This window comes from Limulus polyphemus, unplaced genomic scaffold, assembly GCF_000517525.1.
Source record: "Limulus polyphemus unplaced genomic scaffold, Limulus_polyphemus-2.1.2 Scaffold212, whole genome shotgun sequence".
NCBI lineage: Eukaryota > Metazoa > Arthropoda > Merostomata > Xiphosura > Limulidae > Limulus > Limulus polyphemus.
The window spans coordinates 327,075-344,132 of NW_013665822.1; the positions used below are offsets into that span (position 1 = coordinate 327,075).

The 17,058-nt window shown below is 35.5% G+C and overlaps 1 protein-coding gene across 2 annotated transcripts in view; it reads right to left on the reverse strand.

Annotated features, from left to right (window-relative positions):
* LOC106478441 (protein rhomboid-like) overlaps positions 1-17,058 on the reverse strand; it is an 85,726-nt gene that overhangs the window by 24,664 nt on the left and 44,004 nt on the right. The window contains exon 1 of one of the 2 annotated variants that reach the window (XM_022382043.1): positions 4,835-4,947. The exons of the other annotated variant lie outside the window; for it this stretch is intronic. The gene's annotated coding sequence lies outside the window, so the exon portion shown is untranslated. Of the gene's footprint in view, positions 1-4,834; positions 4,948-17,058 lie in introns of those variants that run through there. 2 annotated transcript variants of the gene reach the window in all.

A 17,058-nucleotide genomic window follows, 5' to 3' on the forward strand; every position in this document is an offset into this window, starting at 1 on the left:
GATTTGCATACAAATGTTAGTGATATAAAATTGCCTGCTTATATTGTTGATCAAAAGAACTTCGTAACAAAATTGAATTAGACTTTTTTGTGTGTGGAAAGAGTGAAACGATTCGTAGAGCTTCAAAGAATGGAGTTCTTGTCCCAAATAGGCAAGATGACACTGAAACCAAGACGCAATGAAATCTATCGGCCTAAGTATTCAAATATTAATAAATGTTATGCCTATGAATTAGTGACTTATATAAATAAAATCATCTTAATCCTCAGATTACCAATATTGTGTTATACTTTTCACTACGGTGGGGTACACATACTGTACCAGATTGGATAATTTAACAGTTTTCTGTGTTACCACATTCAGTATAAAATACTGATTAAACAATTGAGTGAAGTCATTAATTTTCTATATAAAATACAGAGGGGGGCAAGTAATAGTTGGTGGGATTAACTGTAGTATTGAAGATAATTTTTTTTTAACTTTTTGTGTAATTCGTACGTTATTAGATATCATTTAACCATCAAACTGATGGATCTACAAGCGATTTGGCATAAAGCTATTTTGCCTAATACTTTTAGAAAAATTTACCGATATATATATCAAATAAGAATGAGATTAAGCGCTTTTCAGTGAGGCATTAGAATACGATCCAAGCATTGAGAAAAACAGTATAAAGTATGATTCTCTTTTCCGTTGTTATAGCAAATTCCAAAGAACAGAAATCAGATAAGTATTTCACTTAGAACTGATTAATAAATTGTATATAATTCCATGAACCCCTCACTACCACAGCCAATACCCCCGGATCACGTGGCTACCATGTTAAAATAGAGTCATAAGGGCGTGGCTTGGTGGTATTACAAAGCGTCGCCTCCTGCGCTGTCGTAAGCCTAGGAACCAAGTTCGTTCTTGTACAGAGCGCTTCTTCTTCTTGATCAGGTTTAAGTTTGTGTTTGAGCGACCTGGGAGGGTCAGGAGTTAGTGGAGACCTTTCTCTCATTTGCCTCGTTTCGGCATCGGGCTTTAGGTCTTCGTAGACCTGGGGTCTTCTTTCAACGTACTTTAACATTTGAATCTGCCGCCCAGTCTACTTCCTCACCTACCACCCACACTCGTCGTAAAACTGTAATTTATCTTTCAACAATGATACTCTGACAGGTAAGCTGAACTTCGACCTCCGCAAAGAACGAAAAATGTAACATCATCACTAACTTCCAAAGATGTTCTGCGGAGAATCGCTGTTTCCAGATTATTTCTATATATAATTACTAAACCTTCGTCTATTTTATAATTTCACAAATATATACATTGTGTATGTTTTACATTCACCTAAATCACGGTATTTGTACGTTTCTGGACAATTAGATTGCTGGCCATCGTGTATTTTTAGTCAAACAAAACTTTGTACCTATTTTTGACTTGCCTTATAAACATCAAGTTTTCAAGCTGTCGGTGGCTCTTAGAACCAACTAAGCCAATATTTCGAACAGGATGTTACAATCTAACTCTCCGCGTGTTTCAAAATAACCAAACTAGTTCCCGACACTTTGTATTCTATTTGTTATAATTAAATATACAAATAAAGTGTTTATTAAGGTAACATTAAGTCAAGAAACAGAAACTTTATTTTCATACAACTGATTATCTGTACGGTGGTTTTGGTCTATGTTGGGGGAGGGGATGAGCTCACGACTCCTTTCGTCTCACCTTAGCGTAGGGTGCAACTCTGGACTAATGCAACGATGAAACACACTACTACAATCTGTATATATCAAAATACCGCACGGCCCTTTTCTGTAATCTCTATGTGTTATCATCACATAAGCACTAATATTTATAAATTCTCTAATGTCTGCCTTATACTAAAGTATGTATAAAATCACAAAAAAAATCAATTTTAACACAGCTGACGAGTTCCACAGAGTGTAAAGTAGTGCAAGGTAGTCATAGAGTTAACGTTATGCAATTCTCGTGATTATCGCGCAAATCCATACAAAGAACCTACGCATAACTCTCAATAATGTTTTTATGATGGACTGGAAGGAAGGCAACTAGTCAACAACACCCACCACTTATAATGCACCCATAAATCTAAAGTGGGAACACGAAACCAACTTCCAAAAGATACCTCTGTTCCTCAGAGATCAGGAGTTTTTACAGTTCTGTGCTTTCTCTTGAATTGGCCCGAGTACGGCTCAGTGGTTAATATGTCAGACTGTGGAGCTGATAATCCGTGGTTCGTGTCCAGTTACCGCAAAAAAAAAGCTCCGCACTTTGGAACCGTCAATCCGTTGTATAAGTGAGGGTCAAATACCATTATCTGGATTGACAACAGAGTTGGTGTTGGTTGGTATTGACTAGCTGCCTTACTCTAGCGCAGATAACCCTTTCTGAAGTTTGTGCAAAACCCATCAAACATATAAGTTCACTTGACGTTTCTTTGGTAATACCTATGTTTGCTAAGAATAATGCCGAGTCTCAAAATAATCCTCCACTTATTGTCCTCCGAGAAGTTCTTAGGATCGAGGTACAAGTCAAAATTCCATTTTATAGTTTGTATGCAGACAGTTATATCGTAACGACTGTTTGCCAAATGCGCTTAATGCTATAATATCATGACCATATCAACAACTGGTGATGCTAACTGCCGCTCATTAGCAGAATTAGCAGAACGGTAAAATGTCAGATTTAGTAATATATTCATAGCTCGTATTCCTCTTTCATATATATATATATATATATATATATCAAGCCAAATGGGGAAATGCAGATGACCATAATGACCGAGTTCGTCGAGATATTTTCCATTATGCTTTAGAATGTGTAAAAACAACGTTTGTAAATAGCATCATGCGACTAGTGTTGGATTACTTGAAGTACACACCAATAATGTAAGTTTATATCGCTGTTTAATTAACTAATGTAGTTCTGACTGGACCATTTGGAGGAACTAAAGTGAATGCGAGAACTGAACATGGTAATCCTATGAGGATCAGCGGGTAGAACCCTCAGAAAATGTGACATTTATAAACTATAAATCGAGAAATTCGAAAAATATATACGGTAAAACGCAGACTTGTAGTGTATGGCACTCTTAAAATTGTCAATAGGCTGACCTACCTGTCCTTCTGTTCCTCCACCTACTGACTGGACTTTAATACAATATAAGTTTCATTTCATTGCTTAATTTACTGAATTTGCTTTATGTTCCACTTTACAGGATAATCGTAATATTTTAGAAATTTCCAGAAGATCACCAGTTTTAACTCATTTATTCCGCTTAGTTAAATTATCCAAATTTATAACTCTCTGAACCTTATTTATTCAATGACTTTCTGGTGTGTTGTACTATAGTCTACACTAACCTTGAGATACCTATAACATACTTGATCTAGGGAAATTTTAGTTGTAAACGGAAACCTGTGCAGCAAGTTAGAAGTCTTCTTACGATATCTGATGATTGTTTTGTAAAACTCTTTCCCGGTCAAAAACGTGTGATTTTTACTACAACTACCTCACAAATATCTTGCTTTTGCGTTAAGATATTTCGAAGATAGACTTACAACACTTGATGGACGCTCAGTGATTGTGCACACGTCAATAAACGAATGAAGTTTGCTATATACAGCAAATATAATTAATGGCTGCTTTTCAAGGAAAAATGTTATATTTAAAGTATACTTTGATAGCATATCTTTAGTTAAGTTGATTTTATAATTTTACTGAACTCAGAGATTAAATAGTAATAAATATGCCAAGTTTAGAAATTGTTTCACACAATGTTTCTAACGCTCAAAAACACACAATTTACAAAACAACATTCTGTTTTCCCTCTTCGACTTTTTGTTTGTTTGAGCACAAAGCTATATAATAGGCTATCTGTGCTGTGCCCACCATGGATATGTTTTACGTTATGAGCCTTCACACTTACCGCTGAGATCCCCCAATGGGACAGCGGTAAGTTTACGTACTTACAATGCTAAAATTCGGTGTTTGATTACCCGCGTTGGACATAGCAGATAGCTCAATGTGACTTTGCTTTATTACAAACATTATAAACTCACCGCTGAGCCGCTTGGAGCTTTTTATTTGAAAATCGCAGAGTCGACCTGAAGACTATATACAATAATATACTACACTGGCTAACCGATAAGAGATCCATTATATAAACAACGCTTTAAAATGAAATAATACTTATTTTGTTATACCGGTAAATAAATGTTTCATCTCAAATGTTTGGTTCAATAACTAAGAAAATAATTATGTAAGTTAAAACGTTAACACGATCTTCATCATTACTCTTCCAGTACAGCAGTATCTTAATCGAAGTTGCGTGACTAAGCAAAAACTACCTTATAAGTTTTAGCATTATACTTTAAATGGCTGATCCATATTTAATTTATTACTTTTATCAAACTTTTTTAAAATTTCCCACTGCATGTTTACAAATGTTAATCGTAATAAATGTAATAACAGAACTAAAGCATATTACCCTGATCAGTTCGCGGAATTCATGTTACGACATGTTTCAAATTATTGTGTTGTCTCTTTCTTTAGCTTTCCTCCCACAAATCACCTCACGAGTGTTTCTTCTCGCTATACAAATTAGACATGGAAGCTAATCACTGAGAGTTGTTTCGAAACATGATTTGTCCTACTCAGAAAACACTCGCATTTAATCTCATTTAAAGAAAAATGTTATCCCTTATATAAAATTAAATATAAATACAAATGCTATGGTTATGTGTATAATATAAATATACACAGACGCGCAGTTCCAAATGTTCTATTTGTAAGATAAAAGTGCTAGTCACGGGAAACACCGCGGACTTACCCATCACTGACGAAACTTTCCTGCACTCAGCACATGTTATTCCTCGTTCACTCAAACATCGACCTCAAATCGTGCACAACACGACAGCCTGACTCGCAACGAACTAACCCTAGTTTCAACTGTCTGCTAACTCTTACCTCGTTCAACAACTACTCTCTCTTCCGCTATGACGTCTCACAGCCTGGGTTCCAGGATCTTGTAAGTTACCTAGCCTTACGTCATTTCCGTTTCTAAATGAACCCACCAAACCTTCTCCCACAAATTGGCATGCATGGACATACTATATCATCGATTTTACACTTTTAAATATTGTAGAATTGCATTCACATTAAGGTTTCTCCAGAAAAAAAAACAACAACTCAACATTCATATCGTATTTCAAACTGGATACTTTAAAATTAAAAGGAAAGGAATCAGAAGATTTCATACACATAATTGTAGTTAAGAATATATCATACGGTTTTCTATGTGTGTTTTTTAATACTCATTGTGACACATTTCTCCTAACACGTGTTAGCGGGTGAACTGTTATATCTCTTTCTTTCTCATCTTAGTGTTACAAGGAGTTAACTTACGAACTGTTGACGAGAACATAAGAACCAATTAACTTTTGATAGTATTTGCAGCCCAAAAGTTTTGTATAACTTGCATTGTTTTGTTTTTTTGTGTGTGCTTTAATATTTTTTCTCCCTTAGCATCTCTTACATCAGGCTAGACCAAGACCAAAATTAAAAAAAAAAAACTTAGAGAAAAGCAAAAAGGCAATACATCGTTGAGCCTTATCTAAGTGTACAATAACAATTGAAATATTCGAATTTTAGATATATATAAAGCAACGAGGTAAAAATAACGAATGTTGGCGTTTTTTATTGTTAATTCCACCGCGAGCTGTGGCATCGGGTAGTTTTTCAGTACAGCTATAAACAAGTCTTACAATTTTACACCTGATTTGAAAGTTTCTTACGTGAAATAAACACCCGCGAAGCTGGGATAAAGCGAATAGTCAGTGTTGAGAGGTTTCTTACTTTTCTGTATCAATTATTTTATATTAATTTTGGTCTGAAATCTTTATGGGTTGTTTATGATACTTGCTGGATTTATAATAAGACCGAAGCTGGGATAAAGCGAATAGTCAGTGTTGAGAGATTTCTTACTTTTCTGTATCTATTATTTTATATTAATTTTGGTCTGAAATCTTTATGGATTGTTTATGATACTTGCTGGATTTATAATAAGACAAATCTGTTGAATATATTGACGGCTTGAGAAAGTAGAGGAAGATAATATTTTAAAATGTGAATTGGATCAAGTCAGCATAATCATCTGAAATTCAGTCTCATTTCATTTATCTATTGAACATGGTTTCTTACTGCGATTCACACAATCTTGAAAGTTAATAAAAACCAAAGTTACATGAAAATTGATGACTCAAAATCGTCGTACATACTTAAGATTTCCAGCTAAAACACAGAGGAGAAAAAACACAAGTATACATTTATAAAATGTATGTTGATTGATACGTTCGTGCATGATTGACTCATGTATAACGAATACGTTTCAATGCAATGCAAAAGAAATCAGGACTAAAACACAAGTAACTTTTATCGATAATGACTTGAATCAAACGACATCAAACTTCACTGATTTATTATAACTTTACTGAATATCAAATACTTTTGTTTGTTTCAGAATTTTCATGCATGGTCACACATAGACTTCTCTAATTGTGAACTAGACTGAAAGGAAGGCAGCTAGTCAACATCGCCCATCACAACTCTTGAGCTACTGTTACATGACCGAACAGTCGACAGCTGACTGTCACTCTTATAGCGTTCCAACGTCTCCAAACTGCGCTTTGGCGGCAGAGAGATGCGGGCCACAAATACTCGATAATGACAGCCCGACACATTAGTCACTTGGGCCACGCCTGGTCTTATAAGATACTTACTTGATGAAATTAGACATCAGGTATTTTACTTTTTATTATGTGTCAACTTCCTTCAGTTGAAACAAATAACTAGTTTAGATCGTACGTCAAAGTTATACATACGTAAAACGTAATTTTTCCTGCAAAGCTGTATATACCTTTAAAAAATAACTATGTTATAATATCATAAGGCACCCGCACAACCGGAAGAGCAGATGTCAGACGTTGTTGTAAGGGAACTTCCCGTACATATACTTACCGGAATAAGTCAGTAGTCAACACATACCGATTATGATTTTCTAGGTGTCACTCTTTCCCACCGAAGTTTCCATACCGTTTCAAAGGGTCCTTTACCAGGTGTGTTTTATCCATATAAGAGTAGAAGTTTCTATTATGTTGTGATTCATAAGTTTAAAAGGGACCTTTACCGGGTGTGTTTCATTCATATCACAGTAGAAGTTTCTATTATGTTGTGATTCATAAGTTTAAAAGGGACTTACTTTTACCGGGATGTGTTTTATCCATATAATAGTAGAAGTTTCTATTATGTTGTGATTCATATGTTTAAAAGGGTCCTTTACCGGGTGTGTTATATCTATATCACAGTAGAAGTTTCCATAATGATGTGATTCATATGTCTAAAAGTGACCTTTACCGGGTGTGTTTCATTCATATCACAGTAGAAGTTTCTATAATGTTGTGATTCATAAGTTTAAAAGGGACTTACTTTTACCGGGATGTGTTTTATCCATATAATAGTAGAAGTTTCTATAATGTTGTGATTCATATGTCTAAAAGGGACCTTTACCGGGTGTGTTTTATCCATATCACAGTAGAAGTTTCTATAATGTTGTGATTCATATGTTCGAAACGGACCTTTACCGGGTGTGCTATAATTTTGTGATTCATATGTCTAAAAGGGACCTTTACCGGCTGTGTTTCATTCATATCACAGTAGAAGTTTCTATAATGTTGTGATTCATATGTCTAAAAGGGTCATTTACCGGGTGTGTTTTATCTATATCACAGTAGAAGTTTCTATAATGTTGTGATTCATATGTTCGAAACGGACCTTTACCGGGTGTGCTATAATTTTGTGATTCATATGTCTAAAAGGGACCTTTACCGGGTAAGTTTTATCCATATCAGAGTAGTTAAGTTGCTGGTGTAATATATACTTTTCTTTTCTCTGTACTAAAAATAATCAAAACATTGCCCACTGTTTACAAGTACTGATATCTGTTAAACTGATGTTTCATCTTATTGAACAGGATGCTAACACGTCAAGAATAAATTTATTTTCTACGTTGTTTTAAGCACAGAAATATGAAGATAGTATAATCAGACAGGGCTATTTTTACCTCGCAAGTTTTGTTATTCATATATCCATGTAATACTTTCGAGAGTGTCAAACAAGAACACGTCAAACTGGTCACTACGTCAGTGTTTTAACGGTTTGGATTAACGCCACATGAGTAACCCATTACAACATTAGTTACGACATTGGTCACAGCGACACAAGTTCGATATTCATATATTTATGCATGAATTTCGATCATCATCTTAGTTTTCTAGATGTTTGACACAATGGTAATTGCGTTTAATGTTACCTGTTTACCACCTCAGTTTATACCTCATCGACCCAATGCCAGGCAGATTTCAGTGTTATCTGTTTACCACCTCATCTTACACCTGGTTGACTCAATGCCAGGCAAATTTTGGTGTTATCTGTTTAGCACTTTAGCTTTTAACAGCACTATGGAAGATTCGAAGTTTTGTATGAATTTCTTAACCCGTTATTAATTCAATACGTAGAGACAAAGTGATATCTTACATTTTTCGTCACCTGAAATAGCAAAAAGATCTGGAAAATAATTTGGTAATCCGAAATACCAAGGATTATAATTACATTGCTTTATTTCCATCCAAAGGGGACTTAAGAGCTTCACCAATCAGGAGTTACACCTATAGCGCGTGCATTGCCCTATTGCTGCGTCATCACATAGGTATTGCTGCCAAATAACACAGACGTGAAAGGAAATAAAAACACATTTTTAAATCGTATTGGTGACACACACAGAGAAAAGGACTATACAAGAAGCTATAAATTAGTAAGCAAAATTATAAAATCTTGACGTATTAATAAGTTACTCATTGACAAATCTAATAATAAAATATTGATAAAAAATAATAAGAAATGCATAAAGTATGATATTAGGACGCTAAGGATATACTGTTTTAACAATGTTACAGAACAAACTTGCAGAGACAGAAAACAGATTGAAAACATTATATGAATGAGATATCACCACCATAGACTCCTCCCATCCTTATAACAACAAAAAAGTGCAAACTAAAATCATAATTTTAGTGGCATTCAAATTATCCGTTTTCTAAAGATGACGATAAGAATAAAATCTCAAAATGTGAACAACCTTTCTTTTACTAAAAACGGCTATTCAAACGCTCTTGCTTCTGACACTGCTACGAAACCCAGTGTTTTATTCTGTGAGTTAAGAACCAAGTAGTTGTATCCTTCTCGTATACGTAACGTCATGCCAAAAGATGTCATAATTAGTTTACTATAATATAACAGTTAGTATACTCTGCGCCAGAGGGAAAACCAAGTGAGCTAAGCCTTTTTAAAAATCAGTTGGACTTTCTTTAGATTAACTGTTTAGGTGATAAATTGTGTATTTTGTGATAAAGGGATAAACAATTAGCCCAGAAATAAACCTTGATATGTCGTTTTTTTTCTATGTGTAATTAACACCATAGCGAAGTATTTCATTATGTACTAAAGTGTATTTCATTCTTCCTATAGTGTAGTTTGTACCGTACTTTTTTATGTCGTTTATGTTTCACGGTTTTTGTACTTGTAATCTACATGGATGTTACAAAAGCCATTATTTCCTCAATTTGTATTCAAACAGGAATGATATATATGATTACTTATATATGGTACAGATTTCTTTTCTTTCTCACCATAGGTAAGATTGAAAAGATAATCTGTGACGTAGAAGCCTAGTGCTTTAATGGATTGGCCGTATTCTCTGCTGTGGGCTAATGTTAAGAAATGATATATATTTGTATATTACATATAATTTGCAATCGACAAAATAACATATCTTCATTTCATCTTCAAACTGAATTGAATTTACAGAATCTTCACATAGATAGATAGGTAAATAAATTTAGTATTTTATATTTAACCAATTTTTCTTGTTCTTCTTCTCAAAACTCACCTAAAGGTTTCCATCTGGAAACTGATGGTGTAGGTGTAAGCATGCACTGAACATAGAGAAGAGTGCCAACAGTCGACGCCATCATCTTGGATGGGGCAGCAATCTTACATACTCTGCCCCAAGAATAGCCCAAACAATTCAAAAATGTGCAGTAACTTAATGGTGTTTTTTAACACATTGAGGTGCTGCTTCGAGCAAGTAACAGAATCGTCCTTATATGGCATTTTTATCAAAAGGACTGGTGACGAGAAGCAAAGTGGAAAGGGGCATTTAGAAATGAAAACAAAACAGAACTTTCTGATTTCTGTCGCAGGTATTTATGGAAACGCCACAAGTAGAGAACGAGATTTATGCTATCTTAGAAATAACTGTACTTTGTTCACATATACACATCCTTGCGCCGTAAACTCTGGTATGTTTATCATACAGCTCAAAAACTTTGCAATTAACTTCTTTTTCAAACAGCTTAAGCCATTGTTATTGTTCTGATCAAAGCTAGTGTTAAGAAGTTAACTGAGGAGTGCATCTGGGATTGGTAAACAATTCCACCTTACAGATAGGAGTTGCAATAGGATCACCTCCAGTATCATCGTCTCTTCCAATATTCCAGGCTTAAAACCTTAAAGACACGAAAAGCCAATACCTAATATATTTCTAGGACTGTCTTTTTCACCATTTGATATTCCCGTACACTGTAAGCTGTTCATAGACAAATTTTCAGTTCTTCTTTACAGCAGAATTAGTGACGCTATGGGATTTAAAGAACCAGGATGGAACTGTTCATACGGAGAAGCCACACTCTGGAGAACATGTTTTCAACAGAAAGAACGCTGAACTAACAAATCAGGAGAGTTGTGTATCGTGGTTGGGGACAGACATTGGTAATATGTCCCGTCCTGCCTAACCCTGATTATTGGTCATGAATGGTCAAAAAAGTGACGTTAGGTGGCAGTCCCCATGAACGACTGAATAGAAAAGTCCCTGTTTTTAACTAATTAGATTTGGATGCAAGAAGGGTTGCATCCAAATTGTTCAGCACACGTTCTAAAGAATACTTTAAACGCCCTACACTTTGCTTCTGTACATCAGTATGTAACAACAAATAAAAATAGATACATCTAAGACAACACACACACACACACATATAGGAGACATTTCATAAACGGCAAGTGCCAATATACACTGTAGATGTTGTATACAAAATTATAGTTTTTATAAACTATCTAGAACTTGATATTTTTTTGCTCTGGAGAAACTATAGGAGTTAAGAACTTATTATTATCAAACACTTACATTTAAATTGCTATTGTAGAATTTTCTCTTATTTATCATGGTATAATATATCGTAAAATAATATAATCTACAATACACTAAAAAAGTAAAATAATATAATTTCCAGTTGCAAAACGCTTGTTTGTTTGTTACTAAGTGCAAAGCAACACAATGGATTATCCGTGCTAAGCCACCAGGAGCGAACGTACGTTGATAATTTGGTGATGTTATTGTTTTTTAAGTGGAGAGCTACAAATACAATGGGCTATCTACACTGTTCATTGCGGAGAATCGAGCCATTAGTTTTAGCGTTGCAAGTCCGTAAATTTACCGCTGACCCACCGGGGTAAAAAGGTTTTTTGTTTGTTATTAAGCGCAAAGCTACATAAATGAATTATCTGTATTGCACTCACCATCGGTACCTAAGCCCTATGTTTAGCGTTATAAGCCCTCAAATTTGCCGCTGAGCCAGCTGGGGGCTGTATGAATGCAAATACAAATGATTATAATACTACAGGTTGATAACAGAAGGTGATGTAATAAGCAAATAAACAGAGCTATCAAGTTGGACGTATAACAATGACGTATTAATATGCAATACTTCTATAACAAAGTGCACAGTTTACTCTTAAACCTGAAATATTTGCACAGGTTGAAGCCAAAATAAAATTTAATTATTATTTTTATTCCCATAGTTATTTCGTTGGGTCTTGCAACTAAGAAAAACTGTACCCGATCCCGACATCAAGAACTGACTCAAATTAATTAACATGGGATACTGCGTGTATAGAAAGTCACAACACAAACTTTGTTTATAAAAGTGCTTTCACCTGTATTACAGAGTTAATAATGGTTTGTGTTCTTCTCAGGTAAACATTTTACAACTGACAATTTTTCTTATTACTACAAATTCTTATCTGATATGAAACACACGATACTGTACAGCTCTTGTAGCACAGTGAAACGCCGCATGAACATAAAGACGTGTAGAACACTCAAAATATTTACATATTTGTAATGTATTACGCATTGTTTTATAATAAAAAACAAAACAAATGAGCCCTTATGCCGTTCTGTAGCAGAACATAAACACACGTGGAATAGATCAAGGGTATCCAACGGTATTAATAAGATTGTCTACTAGTGCATATACATCAATTCGTATGTTGTTAGTGTGTTTCACTTTTATTGATTTCTCCATTGAAGTTGTACAGAAGCACACAATGTATCTTTAGTAACTGAAGCCTACAAAGAATGCCTGTATTATCTTTCCTATGGCTGGTGGACGGATTAGTGTTTCCACGTGTTTCGTGACATGTTTAAGGCCAGAAAATAAATATGTCAGCAGTGTAACTACTTGATATATATATACATATATATATTATGGCTGGTGGACGGATTAGTGTTTCCACGTGTTTCGTGACATGTTTAAGGCCAGAAATGAAATATGTCAGCAGTGTAACTACTTGATATATATATATACATATATATATTAACTGATGTTCTCTTCATCAAATAGCTGAATATAACCTCGAACCTCTCTGTAACGTTTCTCTGACTTTACAGTGAAAAAGAATATCGCCACCCAAATCACATTCTAAAGGACTGAGAAAATGTTCAAGGCAAACAAGACAGGTTTGCGTAGCCGACGATGTCCATAACTCAAGCTCATATTGTTGTCCTCGAGTCAATCTCCCACGCCACAAGGTGAGGTCAGCATGTTTTGACTGACCCCACCTGGTGGTCCTGTCCTCTACTGCGGTGTGATAGAAGACATGTATAGAAAGGTATGAGCCCTACCCCCCCCCTCCTGCTTTTTACCTTTTTCTATCAACAAGCTACATATAGTTCTACGCCGTTTCCTTCCTTCTCCCCCTCTCATTTCATGTTCTATCTATACAGACATACGCAGCTGGTAACAATTAGTGGGCGATTTCCATTAACCTCTGCCAGAGACTGGTCATTCCTTTCACAACACAAGACACCGCCTTTCTCACCCAATTCATCGGATGTAGTTGATATCCGGGATGATATCCGGGATGAAGATGTTATTTCACCTCAGGAATAGAAACTGTACTACACGCCTAAACGTGGTTCCGCACTAAATTGTTTTAAACTTTTAAAAAAGAAAAACAAATGTCAAATGGACTTGATTCTCGCCGCCCACCATTGTCTTATTATGGTCTGGATAACAGGGTTTACTTTTCTTGCTTATTTTATGGAGAACGTTGATTAAACGTCAACTTTCCCACAGAGCGGCCCTCCAACCAATTACTGGTCAACTGGAATTTTTACAAGTATTTGCTGTGAATGGAATGTTAAGTCTTTAGTCAGTTAAAGAAACCTTGAAATAGACTGTGTGGTCAATAGGAAAACAATAAAGTCACACACATACACACACACACACATATATATATGTCCTAACTGTCAACAAAACATTTACAGAAAAAAATATTTTGATTAAAATTATTCATCACATATTATCAGTATTCCAGAAAACTATATATATCAACCTTTGATGTAACCCAGCATGAACCACAGTAGAAGTAATGCACCTTGGATATTTAAGATAGTGAATCATAATAGGATTGGAAGTAATGAATGTCAAAGAGCGGGAATCGTGGTGGGTGTAAAAGTAATCTAGATTCTCGACGTGTAACGGTTCTCTTTTAATTTCAAGCTTTCAACATCATGGGTAAGTCCGCAAGAGGTGGTTAACATCCATAAATATCAGTGACATGCACTGAATTAATGAACGAGCCATTTTATATATATATTAACTTTAATTGAGCTTGTTTTTGACACTGCTCCACTTTCCTCATTTTATGGTTATTTTATTACACAAAAAAGCGATAAAGTTTAGTTTTACGGTTCGTTAAGTTTTACCATGTTCGTATCGCACGAACTCGGAAACATTCTCGGACCAATGAGACATATATATATATATATGTGTGTTTATATATATATATATATTGTTTATATATCTATCTATCTATATATATCTATATATACAATGTATATATAAGCAAGACAAGGATAGGCATATTCTTATACGGATACGCAAGAAAACAATCGTTTCAGTCTAGTCAAGAAAGGCCCACTATCCCGTATAGTTTCTTGTCTGCTTAGTAACCACATGTCTATTTCGTATACACTAAAAGCTACCCAGCTTTAGTTCTCCTTACTCAAAACGCTATTACAAGTCAGTAATATTTTAATACACGCACGTTATTCATGCTTCGCTATTTTAAAGTGTAGGTTGGTGTTTCGAGCATCGAGGGTTATCTGCGCTGTATCCGTCCCTAAGTTAACAGTGATAGACTAGACTAGAGGAAAAAAAAGCTAGTCAACATTACCCACCGCCAACTCTTGGACTATACTTTTATCAACGAATGGTGGGATTGACCGTCACATGATAACGCCCCCACGGCTGAAAGAGCGAGCATGTTCGGTGACGGGGTTTGTTTGTTTGAAGTTAAGCACAGAGCTACACAATAGGCTATGTATTCTCTGCCCACACGGGTATCAAAACCCGGTTTTTAGCGTTCTAAGTCCGCAGACATACCGCTGTGCCACTGGGGGGGCTTGGTGACGGGGACTCGAACCCGCAAATTGCGAGTTGAGCGCCCTAACCACCAGGCCATTCGAGGCCTAAAAGTGTGAAAATAAATTACGATCGATTAGTACAGCCCAAAAGAAGTTAAACATTATTTCTATCAAATGAAAATAATTCCTTTGACCATCACTATACAGCTGGTAGATCTAATGTTTGTTTGCTTGAAAACTCGGTTCTTGATTTTGATCCTTTATTACACAAGTCTTAACTTGTTTCGGCAATTGACATCATGGGATTAGCTTTAATGTCGTTCATGGAGTTTTACTTCACAAGTATCTATATTTAAATACCCAGATAAGGTTTTCGTAGAAAAATTCAGTTAGGTTTATACATTCCAAGTTGACTTTCGAAATGGTTCAGAAAGAAAAGATGAAGCAAACTGATTAGAAACCCTGGAATTTATATGGAGGAAATCCTGGAACTTATATAGAGAATTCCTAATTTCATGACATTCTTCTGAAGCTTTTTGTTTGTTTCATTTGCACGAGGTCTATCTACTCTAGCCGTCCTTAACTTTGAAGTGATACACTATATAGTTATCAATTCATGCAAGACCGTATAGTGGGAGTTGACTATCGCTCTTATGACGCATCCACGGCCCTTAAAGTGTGGAGGGTTTTTCTTGGCTATAATGCGTACCACGGAACCTCAGACCCACAGTACGGCACGTTTAAACAGGACCACGCTCCGCCCTTTTCTGAAACTCCCAGACCTACAATGCGGCACGCTGACCACTGGACCGCGTTCGGAACTCTTCTGAAACCCTCAGATCCACAGTGCGGCACGCTGACCGCGCTTGTCCTTCTTCTGAAATTCTCAGGATGACACTGGATAAGTACAACTTATTACGTCTCGCGACTAATTTCCAGAAATAAATAGGCTTTTCTTAGTTACTTAAGAAGATTCATGAAGCCACAAGGCTAAGGACCTTTCACCAGACTCTCTATTTTCTGACCAAGTATAGTAAATAAAAACTTAGGATAAAATTATATTACCAAGATTAATGTTGTCATTGCTTTTATTGGATTCTTCAACCAGACATTTTAAAAATGAACTTGGATAAATCTGACTCTAGTAAAATACAAATCGTAATTCTTTTTTAAACCTTTGTTTAGTACGCCTTCGTGAAATCCTGTATATGTTTAAAATCGTTACAGTGCAAAAAATCAATAAATAAACAAAACAGAGCCTTAGGTAACAAAAGAAACGTTGAAATAAAGCTTAACCTTCTGCTTCGCTCGGTTGAAGGCAATTTCACCCAGTTCCAAGTTCCCCGAGATATATTTTACACTTTACCTACCACTGAGAGGAAGACATAGGATAACTAACTGTTGATGCTGTCCCTTCTACTGAACTCGAGTAAACCTGCAGCTGGAGTTAAACTGTCCCTTAGGATCAAGGATCTATAGTGACTTCGGCAACTGCTATAAAAGTTTACTCGCTACCACTACACCTCTGTTTTTAGTTGTTTTTTTTCGGTATATACTTTATCTAAGAAACGTTCGATCTAATTAATAACTGTGGGTTTAAACGTTTGACTTTGTTTCTTTACTACTTGTATGTCTATGTAACCAAAATAACGACGTGTTTCAGTTAGTCAGTGCGTGTATGCGTGCTAGCTCACATGGAAACCCAATAATCCTGTTGGCTAATTGTACTGTGGTACTTTTACGTTTGTATGAGTACAAAAGTGAACGACGTTTAACGCATATTGTTCTGGATGAGTACAAAACTACGACGTTTATAACATTAACTTTATTAACGATTTTTTCAGTAACATAAACACGCAAGGAAACATATTTAGTTAATTCTTTACCTTTCTGTGGCTTATAAAGAACGCAATGCCATTACATGTCAATACAAATTCCAACAGGTGCCTACAAATACGCTTTGTGCGCCAAGAACGAGTTTACCCGCTAGAGGAACGCAATATTACACCATTTTCGTAATTTATGGTAGTGGACGCGACTTTAGGGAAGACTAAAAAAAGAGTTAATACCATTATATAAGGAAAAAGAAGTGAAAAAACGATAAACGAAGACAGTTGAAGTTTACACTTCTTGATAAATATAAATTTTAAAAATTAACTAACTAATTTTATTAGTTATTACTCGTGGTTGGTCGTTGTTGTTGTTGGTTTATTTAAGTTACACAAAGAACCCAC